The sequence below is a fragment of the Cyanistes caeruleus genome, chromosome 5, assembly GCF_971803275.1.
Source record: "Cyanistes caeruleus chromosome 5, bCyaCae1.hap1.1, whole genome shotgun sequence".
Taxonomy (NCBI): Eukaryota; Metazoa; Chordata; class Aves; order Passeriformes; family Paridae; genus Cyanistes; species Cyanistes caeruleus.
Genome location: NC_141705.1, coordinates 4096938 through 4111775, shown reverse-complemented (window position 1 = coordinate 4111775; position 14838 = coordinate 4096938). Strand labels below are relative to the sequence as shown.

At 36.2% G+C, this 14838-nt stretch overlaps 1 protein-coding gene across 7 annotated transcripts in view; it reads right to left on the bottom strand.

Annotated features, from left to right (window-relative positions):
- The window catches only part of CTNNA2 (catenin alpha 2), a 460565-nt gene that overhangs the window by 289728 nt on the left and 155999 nt on the right, over positions 1–14838 (bottom strand). The window contains exon 1 of one of the 7 annotated variants that reach the window (XM_086891568.1): positions 13156–13249. The exons of the other annotated variants lie outside the window; for them this stretch is intronic. The gene's annotated coding sequence lies outside the window, so the exon portion shown is untranslated. Of the gene's footprint in view, positions 1–13155; positions 13250–14838 lie in introns of those variants that run through there. 7 annotated transcript variants of the gene reach the window in all.

Below are 14838 nucleotides of genomic sequence, written 5' to 3'. Positions count from 1 at the left end.
CCTGCTGGAACCCGGCAATGCCCAGCCAGAAAGCGGCCGAAAAATCAGCCACTGCTGGATGGAGAAAAACAAGAGGGAGTGGCTGCTTACAAGGGAAATTGTGGTATTTATAGTAAGAGCATGCAGATAAAATTGGATTAGATTCACGCATCTGAGAAAAGAGCATCAATACACTCTCAAAGTCGTTCAGACCAAATCACATTTATGGATCCTGACTTCACTGATTTCTCTACGCTTACCAGAAAGGACTTTTTTTTAACAAAGGGTTTGGGCAGTGGTCCAAGACACACAAAAAAAGATAGAAGAGCAAACAGAACACATGCTAGCCCAGAAACATTCAACCTTCTGTAATGCAACTCGGCTGTAAATATCCACCATTACAGAGCTATAAAACCATGAAACCATCAGAAAAGACATTAACTGAAGTGAGTTTTTCAGCATTACTACCGAATAGAAAGAATATTCTTATTTTTATACAAGTTGATCAAACTAACCTGCATTTCAGACCTAAAGAGTAGAGCTTTTCCAAGTAAGGCACAGTCTCCAAATAAACTGATATATGAATATTGCCTCGCAAGTAGATCACTGTCACTTGCCTTCCCTTTTTTCTTTACTGCTCTGTATCTCCTTCCTTATCTCTACCTTTTTATCTTTTTCCTACAATTCCTCTTACTTTTAATGTTTCCATGGCAATGACAGCAAAAAGAAAAAATTAAATATGCTTTGTGTATTTATTTCTTTTTTTTTACACAAAATTTTGGAGGATGGTGAAGGGGAAGAAATAATATCACATACCCTCAGAGAGCAATGCCAAGAGTCAGGCCAATAACTCATTATGCAATCACAAGGATTTACCAATTAGCAGCTATTTGTATGCTCATCTTCAGAAACATTTAAACTGACAACAACAGCTCTGAAGACAATCTGTTTAAAAAAACAGAGGAAGAGAAATGAATAAAGTATAATCTAACAGAGAATGAAAATTGAAGTATTTCACTTGAACTGATAACTGTTATTGGATTCCTTCTGGATAACATCCAAAGTGTATTCTGCATTTTTATATTGAAATCTTTGTATTACAGCAAAAAGTTGCAGATCTACAGTTAAGAATAAAGGGATCTTTGCATCTGAAATTAAAATTAAGTAGGGGAGCCTATCTAACAGCTGCATTTTTTGAACTCTACTCAGAGCAGAGGGTTCTCCTTTAATAGTTCACTTGTTGGAGGAGGAATTCTGCAACCAAGCTGCATCCCAGAACCTGTCAGATGCACTAAAACTGCAACTGAGACCATTTATTGTATAAATACTTTAGAATGTAACAGGGAAGAACTCATTCTGTTTTTAAAGCCCTTTCCTGAAGCACCCATGGATCAATAACAGACATTTCCACCTCTTTCATGGTAAAAACTACACTCTGGAGATGTTCAGCACAACCCTCCAAAATATAGAGGTGTCTGTGCCAATCTCGTTTAAAGAGAGGAACCACGTGGGGAACTCAGAATACAGCTCTGGTACTCGCAACTGTGGGACTTGAGAAATCTCAGCTTTTCTCTCCTCCTGCCCTGCAACAAAATACATTTTGGTGAATGTATTTCCGCAGAAAAAAGAAAATTTTACCTAATTAACAAAAGTATTTCTCAATTAGGTAAAAGTGAATAAATTGTTCTGGTGGTTTTTTTTGTTTGTTTTTTTTTTTGTTTTTTTTGGTTTTTTTTTTTTTTTTTGTGGGAGAACAATTTCCCAGATTAAGACACTGACTCTAAAATAGTTGTGTCAAGACTATGTTTAACTAGGAAAGGCAACTGGATTATCCAAAAATTTTTATGAATTTATATGTCATTACTTAACTTTTAAACACAATCCAGCTTTTAGTCTTACAATAAACACAAACATCCAAATCACTACAGTGGTTCCTTTTTAATTTTATTTAAAAACGGTTTAGACCAAAGCTGATTGAACTCTGCCTCAGGCTTTTCTTCTAGATATCCATTTTAAAATCCTTTCATCTCTTTTATAGACAGCTGAAGTTGCTGCAGGACTTTCCATTTCTTGCTTTAGTATTCAAAGTCTGGTAGATGCTGGTTCACTGATATTTAGAGATCTGGTCTATTTTCAGAGGAAAGAGATATTTATATTTCTGAGGGAGTTCAAGTACTGAAAATATGACAAGGCTGTGCAGTATCTACAAGGATGTGAACCCCAGAAATTACAGTTCCATGAGTCAGATGAAATACTTCTCTGAAGCACTGCTAACTTAGTCATGTAGATATTGTATGTAAAGAGAAACTAAACCATCCTTTAAAAATTCAGATGGGTTGGAAATTATATGAAAAAATGGCTTTTTCTTCCCTATGCAGAATATACATCTTAACTTGAGAAGTTCAAGTATCTTTGGGGGTATTTTTTTCCTCTTCACATCTAGTCCATAAAGGATCCATCACCACCTTACACAATGTGAAATGCTCCAAAGCTTTACTCTTGCAAATCATATTGACCAATAGGTTTGGGTGTGAGTTTTTTGAGATTTCAAGATTCCCACAAAATTCTGATGAGATGTTTAAAGCAGCTCTTTGTAAGAAAGCAATAAAAGTTGGAAAAGTGGACATTACTTGTGACTGATTTCCATTTCCTGTCTGCAAGTGCTTACACAATTAACCTTTTGACATGAAGATTTCCCATTAATAAGAAATCTGGAATGTGTGTGCCAAGGAGTTTATAAGTTAATATGATGTATTACTTGACTTGTCTCCAGAAAAATAAGCACACTGACCTCTTATTGCATATCTAACCACCTATTTCATGTTCAAAACAGTGTTCTTATAATTTGACTAATCCATCTTGATAGATTTTTTTGTGATTAATTCATGTTTCCCCCATTAAATCCTCAGCCAAGTGACAATACATACTTTTATATGGAAAAAAAAATATCTAAAGATTTATTGATTCCATGTATTGCTCTTCATCAATAAAGTACATCATCCTTTCTTCTCACATTTGGGGGGGTTTTTCTTCATTTTAATTGTCTGTGAAGGTTATTGCAATTTACAGAGCCAGCTTAATTTTGAAATCTTTCAGTCTTCCTTGCCCTATGATGTGTTTTTGCAGAAGGATCCACACCTTTCTCCCACTATTTGGAAATCTTCCCAGTTAGAAGGAAGATTATAATAAAGAGTTTGCATGGAGGCCTGTAAACTTTTCCTCTAGAAACACATGACAGAATAAATTTCCACTAAACAAAACTCTTTTCTTCTGGAAGCTGTTAATTTCCAAAATAAAGCACATCACTTCAGAAAATGTATTTCTCAGAAATCTCTTTCTTTCTCTCTTTCTCTCTTTCTTTCTTTCTTTCTTTCTTTCTTTCTTTCTTTCTTTCTTTCTTTCTTTCTTTCTTTCTTTCTTTCTTTCTTTCTTTCTTTCTTTCTTTCTTTCTTTCTTTCTTTCTTTCTTTCTTTCTTTCTTTCTTTCTTTCTTTCTTTCTTTCTTTCTCTCTTTCTTTCTCTCTTTCTTTCTCTCTTTCTTTCTTTCTCTCTTTCTTTCTCTCTTTCTTTCTCTCTTTCTTTCTTTCTCTCTTTCTTTCTTTCTCTCTTTCTTTCTCTCTTTCTCTCTTTCTCTTTCTCTTTCTCTCTTTCTCTCTTTCTTTCTTTCTCTCTTTCTTTCTCTCTTTCTCTCTTTCTCTTTCTCTTTCTCTTTCTCTTTCTCTCTCTCTTTCTTTCTCTCTTTCTCTCTCTTTCTCTTTCTCTCTTTCTCTCTTTCTCTCTTTCTCTCTTTCTTTCTCTCTTTCTTTCTCTCTTTCTTTCTCTCTTTCTCTCTCTCTTTCTTTCTTTCTTTTTTCTTTTTTTATTTTCTATTTTCTCTTTCCCTCCCTCCCTCCCCTTCCTCCCCTTTCTTCCCTTTCCTTCCCTTCTTTCCTCTCTCTCTTTCTCTCCCTTTCTCTCACTTTTCTCTCTTTCCACTGTGTATTGTTTCCACTGTTTATCAACTTAACTTCTCTAAGTCTGTTTAGTCCCCAAACTCTCCCTTTTTCACCCAAGAGCCCGTGTTACACAGATCCCCTCACTCATCTGGACACTCAATGGTTTATGACACTCATTCTCTCATTCCCTTGCTGGTCAGTATTTCACTCACACAAGACCATTCATTGTCTTCTCATTTAATTAAAGATTAATTTTAAAACCCTATTTTCCACAACAATGCGACTCTGTTCCTCACCCACCATCATTGTACCAAATTCCAAGGAGACAAACGGCACAGAGAACTTTCAGGGCTGGGAACACACACACACTCCAGCAGCGATGCTGTTAGTGTTCAGGAACACACATAATCATGGAATGATTAGATGAAGGTGCTTTATTGAAGAGCTCTGGGTGTCAGGGGTACACAGACCCAAATCTGACCCATTTTGGTTTTGAGCTGAACATGTTTTATACTCTATCCTTATATAACTTACATATTAATTATTAAACTGACATTGTTCTATTGTATGCATTGTTTTTACCCAAGCATGGATTTCTCGTGATCCCCCTCAACCCCCTAACATTGTTCCTCATGTTCTTTAAACACACCTAACAATTGTATCATTTATCATCTACTGATTTCACAGGTGCAGTTTCACCTGATCTTTAGCAAGCACAAGGCCTAACATTTCCCAGAGCCTACTTTTCCCAGGGCTTGCCAAACCTAACTTTCTTTCTAAGACCCCGAATTTTCTATGATTTTAAAACCTTTTACTATCAATGCAGCTGCTGAGACCATTCCCCAAAGGAGCTGCAGGACACAGAAATCCATTTTCCTGAGAAAAGGAGTAACCAGCTGGGAGTGAGGGAAGGGAAAACACCCAGGAACAGCCAGAGCAGCAGAGCTCAGAGCAGCAGAGCTCAGCCCAGCTCACCCAGCAGCTTTAAGGGCTCCAATTCCCACCTGGCACCTCCTAAGGCCATTGTGGTGGCAGCAGTGATGGATGGAGGGATGGATGATGATTCCACCCAGGATAATCATCAAGATGGATCACTTCAACCCAGAAAGGCCAGCAAACTAAAACAGGCCACGAGGAAACTCTCTGACAGAGAAAAGTATCAGTTTGGTTCTCCTTATGGTATTGTAAGAGCCTGAACAAAGGTTGGGTTTGATGGTTTTGGAGGTCTTCTTCAACCTCAAAGATTCTATGATTTCCCAGATAATTTTTCAAAAAGGGAAAAAATGTGCAATAAAAATGTGATTAATGTCAAGACATTTAAAATATATTGTCCATAACTGTAAATTCTCATACTTTCACATTTAACAGAGGTTTAAAAGTAAAAATAAAACAAAACAAAGCAAAAGCAACCAAAAAAAAAAAAGAAAAACCAAAAAACAAACAAGCTAAAGATCAGGTGGGAACATATATCAATAAACTATATACAAGAAAACATTTAGAGAAGCCTATACAATTCAGAAATAAATTGATAATGCAAAACTACACACAGGTTTAAACAGCTATTTTTGAAAACCATGTGAAGGTTTTCAATCAGAAATTACTCTTGATGGTATTTGAAACAGCTTAATTTGCCAATTTATAATAAATATACTCCAATTCCTTTCTCAAATGTTCTTCTCCCACTCTTAAATGATACAAGCTCATTTAACAACTGGTAGTCAAACATGTTCCAAACTGCAGAGGATTATTGTGAGGCAAAAATAATTCTGCCATTCTAAAAAAAGTGGCTGGCAATTAGTGATTTCAGTTGGCCTTTTCTCCACAGTGTTTAGCAGAATGTTATATTTAAGCCTTATTAAAATGTACAGAGATGCTAAAATCTTAAATATAGATTTCCTTGCTAATTCTCTGTCAAAGTCAAATAGATAAAACATAAATGTGGAAACAGTCTTAGACAATGGAATTGGAATGACCATATTGGGTAAAAAATAAATCATTGTATTAATATACCAATATGGGGTATATCACCATTTGATTTTCCAGAGGAGTGGCCTCTTGAACACTTAGCTTAAACTATATTTTTGCCTAAAAGTAGCTTGAAGCCTAACAGGGTCAAGGGAAAATGAAAATTAACACTTTTAGAGTATATTTATAATCTATTAAAGTTAAGCTCTTGACTTTTTCCTCATCCGAATTTGAACTATCAGTTCCTCATGCATCTTTTTCACAACCTAGAAAATTCCCTGCTTTCTTTGTCAGAAATATTCTGACAAATTCTGCTTGGAGAACACATGGAGGACCTAAATTATTACTGAGATTCTTTAAATTATATTCTCAACTCATTTCTCCATCAATCTTATCATTTATTTGCATAAAACTAGGCAAATTAAACTTACAAAGTTTAATTGTTTTCCTTTTTCATCAAACTGAAATGGATAATCCGATTCTGATTTTGTTATTCAGTATTAACAAGATCTTGGTGTATCACCAAACATCATATTTTTTTACTATTTTTTATCAAAATAAAGGTGAGCTGGGCTATAGCTTTAGACACGACCAGGGCAAATTGTCTTCACAGGTCTTCTCTTTGGCAAGAGGAATCAGTGACAGCACAAAACCTCAGAGAAACTTCATGATCACCTTTCTGTGTGTTTCCAGGAGAAAAAGGTTTATACTGGTGAAAAAAAAGCAAACTGCCAGCAATGACCCACAACCAGATTTCTTGGGGCTGTGCAGAGGCAGTAAAAGGCAGCTACACAAAAAAAAAAAAAAAAAGAGGATTTAAATAGAATCACAGAATCATTTAGGTTGGAAAAGACCTTTCAGGATCATTGAGGTTTACCCAGCACAGCCAAGGCCACCCCTAAGCCACGTCCCCAAGTGCCACATCTGCACATAAAAGCTCTTTCCATGGTGAAATTCTTTTAGATTTCACAACATCTATAGACAGGGTGGAATAATTTAAGCAAAGATTGGATCCAATTGAAGATCAATCTTTATTTTATTTTCTGAACAAGTTGAAAAGGACAAGAAATACGTAGGCACCCTGCACCATTTTTTTCAGTATTGTATTTTAAGATCTGTATGATTTTCCAGCTCTGTCTCAGCAGGTTGCTGAAGCTTGTGCTCTTCTTTACCCCCCCTGCATCTCCTGCACCAACTGTTGGGCTTCCCATTCCCTTCTCCCTTTACTGCCTCTCCCACCACTGTGTCAAACTGAAACATAAATATTAAAATAGAGAAAAATACAGAGCAGAGAGAGAGTCTGTGTCTTTCAGCAGTGAAGCACAGATTGCCTTGTGAAATGGGTCATTTCCATGGCACACCAAAACAAGGGTGCAATGCAATCTCTGGCAAAGCCTTAAAAAGAACCATTTTGATAAAGTTGCCATTTCCTCCCTCGACTTTGCCAAAACTGAACAACTGCAATAGCTACAGGGTCTCCCACTGACTGTATGGCAAACACAGAAAATTAGAAACACTCCAATTGTAAAGAGTGGAATAATAATATTCAAAATTAATGCAGTTAACTAAGTACTAGTGACTATCCAGCACAGGCACAATCATTTGCCTTCTGTACATGCTGAGCTTAAAGGTTGGAATAATGCTGTTTTTGGTGAAAATTTCATCAAGCAAAGACAATCTTTGTCTTTTACATGAGAAGACAGGCTACATACACTAAGAAATTAATGCAGAATGCTAGCCTGCAAGTCAGTGTGGTGAAAGCATTTGCAGAATAATATTTACTGTCTTTCCAAATTTTTACACTGTGCATAAAACTTTCCAACTATTATAAAGAATAACTCAGAGAAAGGTGACAGAACAAAGTTACTGCTATGTCTGTGTTTCCTTTTGAGAATGTGTTCATGCTGTACATATTAATAAATATCAGTGAGATTAAATCAAAATAACATACATGGGCATTTGAGCATGAATTTTCTGAATCACTGGAGATTGTTACCACAGTTATTTATAGGAGCACTAAACAAATCTGTAATTATATTAAAATATAGGTGGTGCCTACATTAAAGCTCAAGGTGTAATGAAGCTTAAAGAGAAAATAAACCTATACTATTACAATGAACAGATAAAGACAAAAATTACCATTTCCCATAGAACAGGGAAAAATGCTTTTCAGTTCATTAAGGTGAATGGAGTGAAATGCAGGGTTTGCACACATTAGAAATTCTTCACAGCTTTAAAGATGTTAACAGCAGAAGGTGTATTTTGGATCACATTTTGTGGTGTTCAAGCCTAAAAAAATCAGGTATGAAATTCTTCAGTTCAGTTCAGTGTTTTGAACAAAGATTATAATCTCTCATAAGGAAGAGAGAAATATTTATGTGTACAATTGTTTCTACTTATTCACAAAGTACTTCAGACAAATTTAGTTCAGAAACAACCAACAAATATATCTAAAGAAATTAATATTGGTTTTGACCCATCCTGTCCTGCAGGAGATGGAAAAAACAACTTATTTTCGGTTATCTTTGCACTGTGGTTGCAATCCACACAGCTGTCCTGGGAAGAGCTCTGGCTGACGCTTCCCAAAGCAGGTACGACTCCCTCGTTTCTCCCCAAGCCCAAGCTCCCAGTGGAACATGGGGGGGTCTAACAGAGTCTGCTCTGATTTGAGAACTGACCTTTCTCCAACAAGAGAACCACAGTTGCTGTTTTAAAAAAAAAGTTCTCAGGGTAAGAAAACTTCAGGGAGACACTACCCAGAACACGGACCTAATTAAACTGGAATGATTTCCTCCCAAATATTTCTCACTGTTTATGGCTTAGGAACCTCGCTGCACAGGAGACTAGACAAAAAGGAAGGAAAACCCCAAAAACTGTGTATTTGAATGGCAATTATTTTCTATCCCCCAGCTGGTTCTGGCAGTTATTTTAAAATGCCAGAGAATTCACTGCACTTTGATGAAGGCACTTGTTATTTCTTAGCTGTGAACGAGGCAATGCCAAAGCACAAAGTTCAAAAGATGGCATTCACAGAAGGCAATAATTAGACTCAACTAGACTAAGATGCTGTTGCAACTGAAAGCTCTGTCTGGTAGTTGTAGGGTCAGAAATTTAATGTTGCACCATTTGGTGTAATGGCTCTGGTAACTGCTTGCTTGTTTTCACACCTACAGTGGAAAGTAATTAAAGTCAAATCCTTTTAGCTGTAATTAGATGGCAGGACTCATTTAAACTGAATGCAAGAAAAAGAAGAAAAGGATCAGAAAAATGAAGGAAGCATCAGGTTTTATAATTAGCAGGTCAGTACCTTCTCTAGTCTGAATTTATTCAGAAAAGAAAATTATTTAGTGAATGTCTGAGAATCACATACCTCTAGATTTTATTTTTCCTTCAAAATATCAAAAATAGTAAAGAAGGAAATGAATATGATTTATGTATTTTAATAGAGCTTTTATATTTACTCTTGGGAAGTAATTGTATTAAAATAAAAGCATAAAACATTACATCTCCTTATTTAATACCACTTAGTATTTGGTTCAGCCTGGAGAAGAGAAGGTTTTGGGGTGACCTGGTTGGTGCCTTCCAGTACCTGAAGGGAGCCTGCAAGAAACATGGAGAGAGACAATTTATAAGGGATGGAGGGACAGGACACAAGGAATGGCTTCCCAGTGCCAGAGGGCAGGGATAGATGGGATATTTGGAATAAATCCTTCCCTGGGAAGGTGGGGAAGCTGTGGCTGCCCCTGGATCCCTGGAAGTGTTCAAGGCCAGGTTGGATGGGGCTTGGAGCAACCTGGGATAGTGGAAGACCTGTCCATGATGAGGTGAAATGGGATGAGCTTTAAGATCCCTACCAACCCAAACCAGTCTGTGATTCTGTGATTCTGTGATTGATTCTGTGATTCTGTGATTCTGTGATTCTGTGGTTCTGTGGCTCTGTGGTTCTGTGATTCTGTGATTCTGTGATTCTGTGATTCCACTCCTTCCCCTTGGAATAATAGTAAATCCTGCAGCACAAACAGGCTGTGAACCACAGACTCTTTTCTGCATTTGCAGGAATTTTCCTTTAACTATTTGATTTAATTTCAAAACCTTCCTGGACCTCTGAAGAGGTGAAAGCTTGCTCTGAGATGAGAAAGGGAATCAGCATGATTTGACAAGCCATTTGATGTATTTGCCTGTAATAACTCTGGCATTGCCACCTTCATGGGGACAGAAAGCTGACAGCCAGAGAAAGGACACAAAGAACAGAGTTCTGTGACTACAAGCCAATCTTTAATAAAAGGCACCAGGGATTTTAATGAAGGGAGAAATTAGATATATTTCTATGTTTTTTTTAAAACTTCCCCATCTGAAAAACAAAGAACTTCTGATTGTGAGCTATACCTAGTGATCAACATAAAAACTTGTAATAGTTTGAATATAAAGTACTCAAAAAGACCTGCACATGAAAATGATTGGAGTATCTGATGCACAAATCAATAGTATTTATCTGTTGGAGGTGTTCTGACTTTAAAATCACATAAAATTGGAGAAAGAATCTTAGAGAACTAAGACTTTGGGATCTTTGGAGAAAGAGTCTTAGATTCATTTTATCCTGGCAATGCCACTTTACAGAAACTTTCAAGTCTGTTTCTTATTTTTCCTTTTTATCTTTAATTTAAGTCATGAGTCTTACGGTTTCTTTGAGATTCTTGGCTTGACCATCTCAGGTAATTTCATTTTTTTACCCTCAGAAGTCCTCTCAGGAAGGCCTCATCTGTTTCATTGTGCAAACACTGAAGATGCCGATGCAAAAATGTAGAAATCCCTCTAAAACTCCACATATATCCCACTGTCTAACACTAAGGTATTTTATCCTGCTCGTAATCCTGGAACTATTGGGAAAACTATTAAGCAGTGAAGCATGTAAAGAAAAGTGAGCAACACAGCCAATAAAAAAATCAGAATGTTTCTGGATGTAATTTATTTACACATTTTCTACTCCATTAATTTGAAATGAAAATGTATTTATCAAGTCACTAAAAATCTTCCCCCTTAAATATGCAAATATATCATCTGGAATTTCCCAATATTGAGTCACACAAGCTGTACATAAACATTAAAGCTCCAAAATACCATAAACTTGTTAGAGAGCAAGTTTTTCCTCAATGCACTATCGAAGTGAAAATTTATTAGTTACATATCCTTAATTATTTTCCATCTATTGAGAGTTAAAATTCTGTATATAAGCTTGGCTGAAGACAGGTGTTAATGTTGGGGAGAAATTCTTGAGTTACCAGAGGAAGCATTAGGTATTCTTAGGAATATAAACTTTGATCAATGTGGCAGTTCTTTGACTAGAAAAGCTTCTAGCTACATATTTAAGAGAGAGTAATTTATTTAATGTAAATGGCTTTTAACCAGGCTAGAATCTTAGCAGCATCTTCATATACTTGGGCTAAAAAGTATAATAATCTGGGGAAAAAAAATAAAATAATTAAAATGCTGATAGTTTTCAACTATAAATAGCATTGATTTAACCTTTGACAGTACCCAAGATGGACAAGGCCAATATTTTATACAAAAAGCATAAGTCCCTGTCTTGAAGTTTCCCAAAGAAAGCCACAGGATTCCTTAAATCTGCTCATAGAACTCTGTTACTTCTGGTGTTATTCATCAGGATTAGTACTGGAAAACCAGATTATCACTCTTAGGAATCTTACATGAGTTAAATGACAGAAACAGCATTCAAAGCATAATGTGAAGCAAGAGAAACAGTTTCAAGAATTATTAATCAATACAAAGTAAATATTTAATAGTTAATAAATATTTAATCTTATGTTTTTAAAAACACAGTTCCCTCCCTCAGATGTAAGCATCACTGTGTTACTGAGAAATGAGGAAATTACTAAGAAATTACTATCTAAACAAAAATGGCAATGGAGAACTCTATAAAAGACTGAGCCAAGCAGAATGGCAGTAGAAGACCATATGTAACACACCAGGGTTAACCCAGTCTCACACAGAAATAACAATTTATACCTAGCTTGCAGCAGAAAGTTTACAGAGAAATGGATTTAGAAAGAAACATTTGGGGAGATATGGGAGAAATCCCAGATTTATCAGACACAGACCAAGAAAACCTGGATTGAGCAGAGGGCTTGAACTGGATGTCCAAATGCCCTTCCAATCTCAACAATTCTGTGCTAGCAGTGAAGAATGAAGAATTAACCCAACTCATGCTATAAAGTCAACTTTGATGATTTGGGGATTTTTTTTTGGAGCTGATGTGAAAACCATTGACGTCCAAAATGAGCTCTTTGGAAATGAGAACACTGATAATCACATCCAGAATCCAAAATTGTCAAGAACTGGGTTTCAGGAGATAATTCCCACTTTTATGCTGTTGAGAGGACTATGTTGAGATCTCTTGGGCTTTCATGGTAGATTTCTTTCCAGTACATTAAAAAAAACCACCAGCACTGAATTTTCTCAAGTTCTTGGTTTGCAAAGCCAGGATTTGACCTGGTTTCACAACCCTGTGTTCTCCCTCTGCTCTTAGGTTTGTCTGGAGACAGGATTCAGAATAGACTGAGAAATTTAGAAGCAATCTTTTGTTCTTTCATGACATGACTGTCAGAGAAGTGCTCACATCAGTGTTTATCCTTGCAGTGACAAAATCCTGAAGAAAATTAAAATAAAATATTAGATGAGCTTGAGCTCTGGTTATCAGGTTATTTTGCTAAGACATTTAGTGAATCAATACAAAACCACCAAAACAAACCCCAGGAATGTATGTATTTCAGTAGACAGACAGAGGAAGAACAGCATTATTTGTAACTATTATTCCTCCTTACTCACTGAGTGGTTTCATCATTCATTAAAAATTATTCATCTCCCTTGGCCTTTATTTGCTGCTTCGTGTTTCTAATGAATTTAATGTAGCAAGTGATGTAATCAGAGAAAAGCATGGTAAGAGCTCTTTCTGCCACTATAGGCACAATCATATTTAATTAAGAATTTATCATTAGCTGAAGGTATTAGTTAACTATTACAAGCCCACTATATTGTCTAGCTCTGAGAAGCAGCTTCCTCATTAACAAACAAGTGCTTGGATCTAATTGCTGCCTCTTTAATCAGCTCAGTGCATTAGTATCTCATTAACTGGGCCTCACAGAACGAAATTATTGCTTTGATACCACTGGAAAGGATTAACAAAACCATAATAAATTCTTGGAGGCTCTATCCAGCATCCACTCACAAAGGAGCAGGTATAAATACCCTTTAATTACTACCTGGAAACAGTGAGTGAGTGGAATTACGTTCCAAGGAATGAAGCCTGGATAAAAGTTCCAATGTGGATCCAGTATTCCCCAGTGAATCACACACTTCCCTCTGCAGACAGATATTGAAACAGCTCAGGGATGGAAGGATAAAGTCCAGCACCTATTAATTTTGTTTTCTATTTCTTCAGACATTTTACATTCGTATTTCACTTTGATGCCATATATCTAAGCTGACAGCACTCCCTTCTTCTCTTGGAATTACATTGTGGAATAAAATAAATGTAATAATGACCAATTTTGTGTTTGCTTGGTGTGTTTTTTCCTGGGTAGGTTTTTGGATTTTGGTTTTAGTTTTGTTTTTTGTATTCTTTTTTCCCTTTAATATACAAGTGAATTTTACAAATGAATATTCTGGATCTTCTTGCTTTGTTCCCTTCATTTCATGAATATTTCTTCCATCATTTCATAGATCAGTAAGGGATTATCATGGATTCAGGAGATCTGTTGGGAATCACGTCTGTTTGTCTGTTTTTAAGTAGGCACTACTACCTTTTAAGCAGAGGGTCCCTAAAATGTTAATTTTTCCATACCTAGAAAAAAAGTGTTGCCTAATATTAAACAAGCAATGTGAGACATTCAGGAGATGTTTCCTTTGCTTTCATATGAATCTGAATATCAGCAGGAAAATAAATTCCAACACTATCTGCACTCAATCCTTCAAGTGATTTTGACTTGGGGATTCAGTGAGTCAGAGTTTCCATCTTTATGTACAGAAATTTATTAGATGCTACAGCCTGGCAGGACAGAACAAGAGATGTAAAGTAATCTCATACTGCTTTCAGGACAATCTTCAGTAAATAAATTGTGCAAGATAATGCTGTGGGGGAAAAAAAAAATCAAGCTGAAGGAATGTCTGCTATAAAAGTGATTTTGTCTGAATAACAATTCTTCAAAAAGAAGTCTCCTTTTTAGACATGAACTGATTTTTCACTGGAGAACAGGTCAGAAATAAAAGTGCAATAAAATATTATTTCAGTTTTTTCTAACACTCTGTAATGAGCAATTTGATCCATTATTGCCATCTTGAAAAAGGGAATCGGAGTAGTTAATATTTAAAAGAAATGTTTCTAAGTAGTTTCTTTTTAGACAATAAAATAGAGACAGGCTTGTTTTCCTTTCACCTCCAAGAGACAATCATTCCAATGTGAAGGAAAATCACTTCATATTTTTAAGAAAACCTGCCAAAAATGTAGAAATTTTCATTTCCTTGCAAAGACAATCTTTAGTTTCCAGTTTATGCCCATATACTCACTGTCAAAAAGCTGGAATTCAAGTTATTTGTAAGACAAAAGAAAAAAGACAGCCCTCAGCAAAAGTGAAATTTAAGAAAATGTCCAACAATAATACAGGATGTCAAAGGTCTGTCACTGGGGATCTCAACAGCATTTCCCTTGATTACCAGTGATAAATGCACATTATCAGGGCAGTGTGAGCACTCCTGCTCTGGAGATCCAGCAGGATCAGGGTTGTGTGTACTGGGAATCAGGGATTCACAGACTGGTTTGGGATGGAAGGAACCTAACGATGCCATTTTGGGTTTTGCTGTTTTTCCATTTCCATGGTCTCTGTATTCTCCACACACAGATTTGTAGCTCTGTAACCTATTGTTTTCATGACTGGTTTTTCCAGTAA